The sequence below is a fragment of the Theobroma umbraticum genome, unplaced genomic scaffold (genome assembly GCF_002168275.2).
Source record: "Theobroma umbraticum cultivar Fairchild unplaced genomic scaffold, ASM216827v3 scaffold_56.0, whole genome shotgun sequence".
NCBI classification, from domain to species: Eukaryota; Viridiplantae; Streptophyta; class Magnoliopsida; order Malvales; family Malvaceae; genus Theobroma; species Theobroma umbraticum.
The window spans coordinates 5,553,293-5,561,580 of record NW_018397256.1 but is presented as its reverse complement, the minus strand read 5'-3'; the positions used below and the strand labels follow the sequence as shown (position 1 = coordinate 5,561,580).

The 8,288-nt window shown below is 30.5% G+C and overlaps 1 pseudogene; it reads left to right on the top strand.

The window, feature by feature from the left end:
* The first annotated feature begins 6,430 nt into the window (after positions 1 to 6,430).
* Positions 6,431 to 7,525, top strand: LOC110410298 (cation/H(+) antiporter 3-like; annotated as a pseudogene).
* Positions 7,526 to 8,288: the final 763 nt, after the last annotated feature.

Sequence of the window (8,288 nt, the reverse complement as noted above, 5' to 3'; positions counted from 1 at the left end):
CTATTGCAAACAATAGAGAAGTGCGAAAAGAAAAATCTAACCTTGATAAGGAATTCTCTATTTCTTCATTGCGAATAATGGCAACCTTTATAAATCAAATAGGTACACAATAAATAGTTTATGCTTTTGATGTTTTAATATTCACATATGGATTTAAGGATTTTAACTTACATGTGGTATCAGAGCAACTTGTGTGATATTAGGACCCAACAAAAATTAAATTTTGAATTTAATGAATTTACTTGGTAAAATTGCATGTTGGGCATACCTTTTTTATCACGGGTATCTTATTTACTAATCATCATTTTTAGACATTAGGTTAGGGCTTTTGTTCCTTACAATACAATAGATTAATTTTGTATAAACCTCTTTTCTTAACTCGTATCGTAAAGATAGGAATTGGATAGTGATGTTTCAGGTTTGAATGAAGAACTCTAAATCTAGTTCTTGGCTAATCATGTATATTTTATGTGTTTTGAACTTTTGATTCAAATTGGTCTCTTAAAATCAACTTACACTACTTATGGAGTTGATATCTAAAGTTTAATTACATAAAATATAAGTGTATTACAACCGATTTTGAAGAAACTCAAAACAAGTTAAGAATAGGTTTTCGAAATTAAATTTCTTGATTAATTGATTTTAGTTTTGGTAGTTTTTTATGAGTTTTAATGCATGGGCATTATAAAACAAGGTCTTAATTAAGATTTAGATGGGTCAATTTCATCAAAAATAATTGAAAAGTCAAGAATTAGAAAGAAATAAGTATAAATACCCAAATGGATTGAATTTGACCTAGACATAATTAGAAGTTGAAGAAATAGAAAAATCTATTAGGCAGCGAAGCTAACTCTCAAGCGTGGAGTGTGAGGCATGTTGCGCCCATTAAGCCCATGATTTTCGAAATATTTTTTGGTAATTCATCTCCACTTGTCTAACTTTACATGTTGTACTATTTTTCTAAATTTTTAATGCATGTTTAATATTTATTTATTTTTATATGCATTTAATTAATTATTTTGAATATTGTTGATTAGATATTTCTAGGATGCATGTGATAGAAAAATAATATACATATATTTGAGTTGAATGGCTATAATCTTTAAATTTGTATACTTTCGAGTTGAAATTATGTACATAATTTAGAGAATATATTGCATTTTTTTTTTAAGTTCAAGACTTTTAGCTTTATTATAGCGAATACTATTTGAGACCAAATGTGATACACCAAGGTTTAGTATCTCAGCAAGAATGGTCCATTGCATACATTGGGTTGAGTATGCAACTTAAGGAATTTGGGTAAATAATTAATTCTCGGTTTAAGAAAACTTTTATTAATTGATGTAAATGTTTAGCAGCCAAAGTGGCTCATTTACTAAATTAGTGGATTATTCTCTTAAGCAAAAGGTTACGGGATGATTTTTTAAATTACTTTATACATTCATATACCCAAATAGGGTTCTTGTATAAGGTAATTTAGAGTGGGACATGAAGCATCATGGTTGAGAGAATAACTGTCTAGAAAGTACGTTTGCCCAAAGAGGATAGGTTTTTTAAAAACTAGAATATTCTCATATTAGCTTTATGTAGAGAATGCCTATTAGCATGTCATATCCTCTGCCCAAAGAGGAGTCTGTGATGATGCACTTAGACTCTTCAGTTATTTTAGCGCATCTTAAATTATTGCTAACTATTTTGTTATTGCCCATTAACTAATAGTTGCATTTCTTATCTTAAACAGTGATTTTTATTATGGATAACAATCAAGTTGCATTGTTTAAATTTTTGAGTCACCTTTACTATCGATAAAGATTTGGCCACTATGAGATTTTGACTAGATGAAACTTAAGGATTAAAAATGTACACAAATTTATCTATGAATAGAGAGAAGCTTGTCTAACAATTGTTTAAAGTTCCATGAATGATAAGAAAGCCTTTGAAGTATATGAGAGATTTAATAAATTTTGTTTGCTTGTTGTTAAGAGCTCAATCCTTGTACATTTATTAAGTAGATTTCATAATATTACTAAAATAATGGGGTTCTCAACTATAGTAGAACAAAGGTATAAGGTGCCATCAAATGTTGAAATTGGCACTTTTCTGGAAAGACTTTATTCCATGAGTTATAATGGGATAAGAAGAGTTAAGAACTACATCATTAAGATGGTCCACTAAATTTAATACTCATAAAAGGTTCAAGACAAAAAAAAAAGAATCTGGTCAATTTTTCAATGTAAAGGGTCTTAAAGCTATCTTCCAGAAGGAACATGAAAATTTCTTTTACAAAAAAAGAGACATAAAAAAACAATATTGTTTTAAATATAAGACTTGGCTAAAAAAGCATAAACTTAAAAGGATTCATAAGTAAGAGAAAGCTAAATAAGGATAAATCTAAGGTCATGATTGGCAACAAAGTAGTGGTGGAAGTTAAGTTTGTAAGAACTGTTTGTTCAAATTTAATTTTAATTTCTTTATTAGACACTACTATTGAAATAAAGGATTACATTGTTAACATAATTATTGATTTAAAATGTATTGGCTTATGTTCTTTAACTCATAGATTATATAAATTGTATTTACCTCTTGTTAATATTTTTGTCATCTCATATTATGTTGAAAGAGTTGCCAAAAGGACCTGCATAAAGAAAATATCTTCCATGTTATGGCATAAAGGACTTGGCTACATCTCCAAGGAAAAAGTAGAAAAGGTTGATAAAGGATAACATCATGCCTACTTTTATTTCTGATAACTTAGAAACATGTGTTGATTGTTGGAGGGATAAGATGACAAAGATAAATAATAGAGATTAAATAGCAGTTCTAATTTATTAAATTGACCATATACTTTTGTTTATTTACAATTGTAGATATTTTGTGACATTTATTAATGGATTTTCTTGTTACAACTATATGTACTTAATTAAAGAAAAATATGAAACTCTTGATAAATTTAAGATCTATAAAACTAGAGTTGGGAAACAATTGAAAAAAATCATTAAAACTATCAAGTTAGATAAGGGTGATGAGTATTATGGTAGACATGACATAAATAGATAACAAAAGGGTCAGTTTACCAAATATATAGAAAGTTATGGAATAGTGTCTCAATACACTATGTTTAGTAATCCTGAATAAAATGGTGTGGATGAAATGTGGAATCACACCTTAAAGAGATGATGAGGAGTATGATTAGTAAGGCTGTTTACCAGAATTTTTGTAGGGAAAAGCAATCAAAATAAATTTGCATATCTTGAATAAAATCCATACCAAATCTATACCTAAAATCCCTTTTAAGTTTTGGACTTAACAAAGACCTAGTCTTAATCACGTATGTGTTTAAGGATGTTCTTTAAAACAGTGCCTATCATTTCACTTATTGTTGTTTTATTGGGAACTCAAACCATTCTTAGGACTGTAAGTTTTACTACTCAAAAGAGGTGGTAAAATTATTAATGTAAAACAACTAAGTTTTTTTAAAATTAAATATGGCTAATAATAGTTGGCCTCATCATAGGGATGGAGGAGAGCATATGAGGACTTTAATATTCCTATACCTATATATATAAAAGGATAATATGGCACGTACACTAGTTGGAAACAAGAATAAGTTCAACTATTTCTTGATTAGATCTCTCAATATTAGTATGTTGTATAATAGATGCCATAAAGAAGATCTACAAGGGTAAGGAAGTTAGCTCTTTCCTTAGACATCTGTGAATTCTATCTTTAAAAGGGTGATTATGATATTGGTCATGTAATATATCTAGTAGCTTTTCCATAAATTTTTTTAAGTTTGAAATTAGGTCTGTGGTGAGATATAACGAGCGATAAGATACAAATCCATGTTATACACTAGTTTATGGGAGCTTGTTAAGCTAAATAAGGGTTGCAAACTCCTTAATTGTAAATAAGTATGCAAGACTAAGAAAGATTGAGAGCCTAAAAGTCAAGTTAGTTGCCCAAGATTTTAATTAGAATTAAACTTTTTTTGTATCCTACTAGGATATCGTTTAGAGTATTTATGGCATTAGTCACTCATTATTATTTAGAACTACACTAGATAAATGTTATGATTGCTTTTCCAATTAAGAATCATATTGAAAAGGTTTACATGTTGTAACGTAAACAATTTAAAGAGAATGATAAAGATCATCTTGTGTGCATACCCAAAAGTCTATTTATGGATTTAAACAAGTTTCTCACTAGTGATATCTTAAATTTGATGAAGTATTAACCTCTTTTATTTTATTGAGAACAAGGTAGATTAATGAATAGATCTCAAGATCAGTGGAAGCAAGTTTATCTTTCTTATTGTATATGTTATTGATATCTTGCTAGTTATGTCCAAGGAATTTGACATGAAAGATCTTGGGAAAGCATCCTATGTCCTTACGATTTAAATTCATAAAGATAGATCTCATTGCTTGTTTGAACTCTCTTAATTTGCATACTTTGATTGAATGTTGAATATATTTTATATGCTTGATTGAAAAGTTGGAGATCTACCAATTGTTAAAATTGATAAATTGAGATTGGCAAAATATGCTAAAATGAAGTTGAGAAGGAATATATGGAAGCAATGCCATATGTTATTGCAATAAGGAGCCTGATGTATGCTTAAGTGTGCATGAGCCTTGACATTGTTTGTGCAGTCTTTTGGGAAGATATTTATCTAATCCCAATAGAAATCATTAGGAATCTAAAAAGAATGTGATGAGATACTTGAATATGACTAAAGATTATATGCTAGTTTATCAAAAATAAAAAATAAAAGTTGAAGACTTTAAACTAGAGGGTCATGCAGATTCTAACCTAACCAGTTATTTAGATGATAGGAAGTTCACATCAAGATATATTTTAATATTGTTAGATGGTGTAAATTCTTCAAAAAGTACAAAGAAAATACTTGTGACCTCATTCATTATGCAAGCAAATATTTGCAGCATGCTATGGAGTAACTACATAAGCTTTCTAGTTAACAAATTTCATTTAAGAACTGTTGGTGGTTGACTTTATTGCTAGACCTACATAGTTTTATTGTGATAACATTGTAGTGGTTTTATTTACCACTAATAATAAAAGTATCACAAGGGCTAAGCATATAGAGGTAAAATATTTAACAGTTAAAAATTTTGTGAAAAAATTATGACATTGTTGTTGAGCACATTAACATTAATGACATGTTAGTTGATCATTTAACTATGGGGTTAAAACCTACATTTTTAGTAGACATGTTGAAAGCATGGGCATTTTTATGGTCTTTTGATGTACTTGGTTAATGAGAGTATGTTATTTATGTTTTTAAACTCTCACATCATGTTTTGCATTTATTTGTATTGAGACCCTTTCCTATGTCTTTGGACATCCATGAGATGTTTAATTTTATATTTATTGATGATCATCGTTGATTGATAATGCATGTTGTTATTTGATATTATTTGTACATGTACACTTGATTTATTAAAATTGTTATATTGCATATGTGTTTCGTGAAATCTTGAGATTGGTGTCTATCTCAAGAATGATTTTAGTAGTATGTCTCATAAATAACACTAGCAAGGAGCCTTGAGGATAAGTGGGAGACATATAGGCATGTTGTTAGTGCCAAATAGATTTCTCATCAAGTTTAGAGAAATCAACAAGAGTATTGACAATAAAAAGGCACATTGGAATCACCTTTAGGTGTTATTTTCTTGTTGCACAGCCACACTGAGATCCATTGTTGATAGCATCACTGGTTCTTGTAACTATGAATTGATCTTATGTCAATAAGGGGCATAATAGCTGCCATAATTCAGTATTAGATGCTTTTGTTAGACAGGATCATTAAGACGTTGTCTTTAAGGGCTAAATAGTTTTTTCTTTAAATTGTGGCCATATCAAAATTAAGTCAATCAGTCTGTAGTCTTGTTTTTTAAAGTATTTTCTTAAAGTCAATAAATTTCAATTAATATTGTCCAAGTGAGAGAATGTTAGAATTTTTTTGTTAGGTAGGCTACTATTAATTAGTAATTTTGGTTTGATAAAATAGACAAATTATTTAGTCCTATTGTGAGACAAAGCATAAAAGCCCAATTAATATTAAAGTGATCAGTTAATGATGGGCTATGCATGTTTGGTCAATGTGGTTTGGTGGTTGTGTAAGCCTTAGCTCCATAAGCTTTTACCAGGAGGCTTTTACTAGGATTTATTTTACTATATATATCTGGCTAGGTCTCGTCTTCTTTTCTAAATCATCAATATCTGCCTATTGAAAGTTGTCATAAACAATGAAGAAGTGCAAAGAGGAAAATCTAGCTTTGATTAGTAATTTTTTGTTCTTCTGGTACAAATAATGGCTACCTCTATGAATCAAACAAGTACATAATAAATAGTTAATGTTTTTGGTGTTCTAATATTCATACATAAATCTAGGAATTTCAACTTACAGATGGACTTAAGCATGACATACAAGGTAAGCATTGTACCACTGCTTGTGAAAAGACTCTATGATCTTTCGAGGAATTATGTAGGCTACCAGAAAAAGAGCATCACGCATTCCAAGCTCAATGAGGAACTGTGAATGATTGGTTGCATTCACGTACCTAGTAATATCAATTCTATTATTAACATTTTGAATGCCTCCTGCCCAAACAAAGAAAGCCCTATTGTTCTTGATTGCCTTCACCTTGTTAAGCTTAGTGAGCATGCCACACCACTTTTCATTACACATCAAAAGCACAAGAAAACCCTGTTTAACAAATCTTACTTTGGGAACATTGTCTTATCTTTTAATCAGTTTGAACAAGACAATTGGGAAGTTGTATCAATGAATGTTTTCACTGCAGTCCCTCCACCAAATTTGATGTATGAGGACATATGCAACCTCACCTCGGACAGGCTCACATCCTTTATGCTACTTCCATTTCACCGTAGATGGTGCATTGACGAAAGTATTGTATCAGAAGACCAAGCCATTGGGAGCTTAAATTGCAGCATCTTGGAAAGAGAGCCTTGCTCAATAGGGATCCTTGTTGAAGGCTGCCGCCATCTAAAATGCTCCAATTTTAGAGACACGTTATCATCAGAGTCATCATCATATAGCATTGCTATGGTTTTCTTGGGCGTTAAAGATGATAAGAAGGCAGTAGTTTTAGCAAAATGCATTTCCCAAGATCAAAGGGTTAGCCTTACGGTAATTCATCTCAAAGCTACCAATAGATTAGGTGCCATCCTAGCTGATTCTGATAAAATTATTGATGATGAGATGTTGAGGGGTGTTAAGGAAAGTGGATATATAAGATACGTAGATGAGCAGGTAAATGATGGGATTAAAACTTAATCATTTCATCGACCCATTATGGATGATCACTAGCTTATCATTGTTGGGAGATGATACAACATGGAAGATCCCCAGGCTTGAGGTCTCAAGGAATGGAGTGAATTTCAGGAGATTGGGATCATTGGAGACCTGTTTTCATCTGCAGATTTTGGTGGCAATTAGTCTGTGTTGATTGTGCAACAACAACAACTGAGGACTGCTTAAGTCCGAATATAGATGATGTTCTGAAGTTGCCATCTACTTTCCTTGCTCATATCCTTAAGATGATTGATGTGCGTTTGTATTAGCCAAAGACTTGTAAATTTGGGGCTTGCCTTTCGGTGGTTCTAACAACTTGAAATATTTGAAGTTAGGACAGTCATAGACCCCCATTGCGCAATCCAAGTTGTAGAGAGAAAAAATGGACTGCCTTTTTTATTTCTTTCCTTTTGTTTTGGTTTTTCTATGATGCGAAGTAGAATAGAAATATATGCAAATGATCAAGAAATACCCGTACTTTAATTAAACCTATTCATCAATTAGTTAAAGCAATCTTGAGATGTTAATTTAAGATAAACATTCAGAAACATCTGTTCATCATAAACTCAAGATTATTGGGTTTCTATTTCATTATGCATTGGCTGATACTTTGTCTAGTTATGATAATCTATATCTTTTGTAACAAAATGATCTTTCAATTCCATGTGGTTCTTGCTGCTAATAAAATAGCCATTTCTTCTTGTCATGTTAATTAGGTTTCTATCCTAAAACACTGAGAAATGATCCTGCATGATGCTATCATTCATTTTTTTAAAAATTGAAATAGTGAAAACTTTTACTAACTTTTTATAAATTTTATATTTTATTATGAACTTTAATACACATTGAAGTTAATATAAATAAGGCAATTGTGAAAATGCATTTGAAAAATAAAATAATTATTTATAATGCTAAAATGTCTCTTAATAAATCAATGCATGACTCCGGC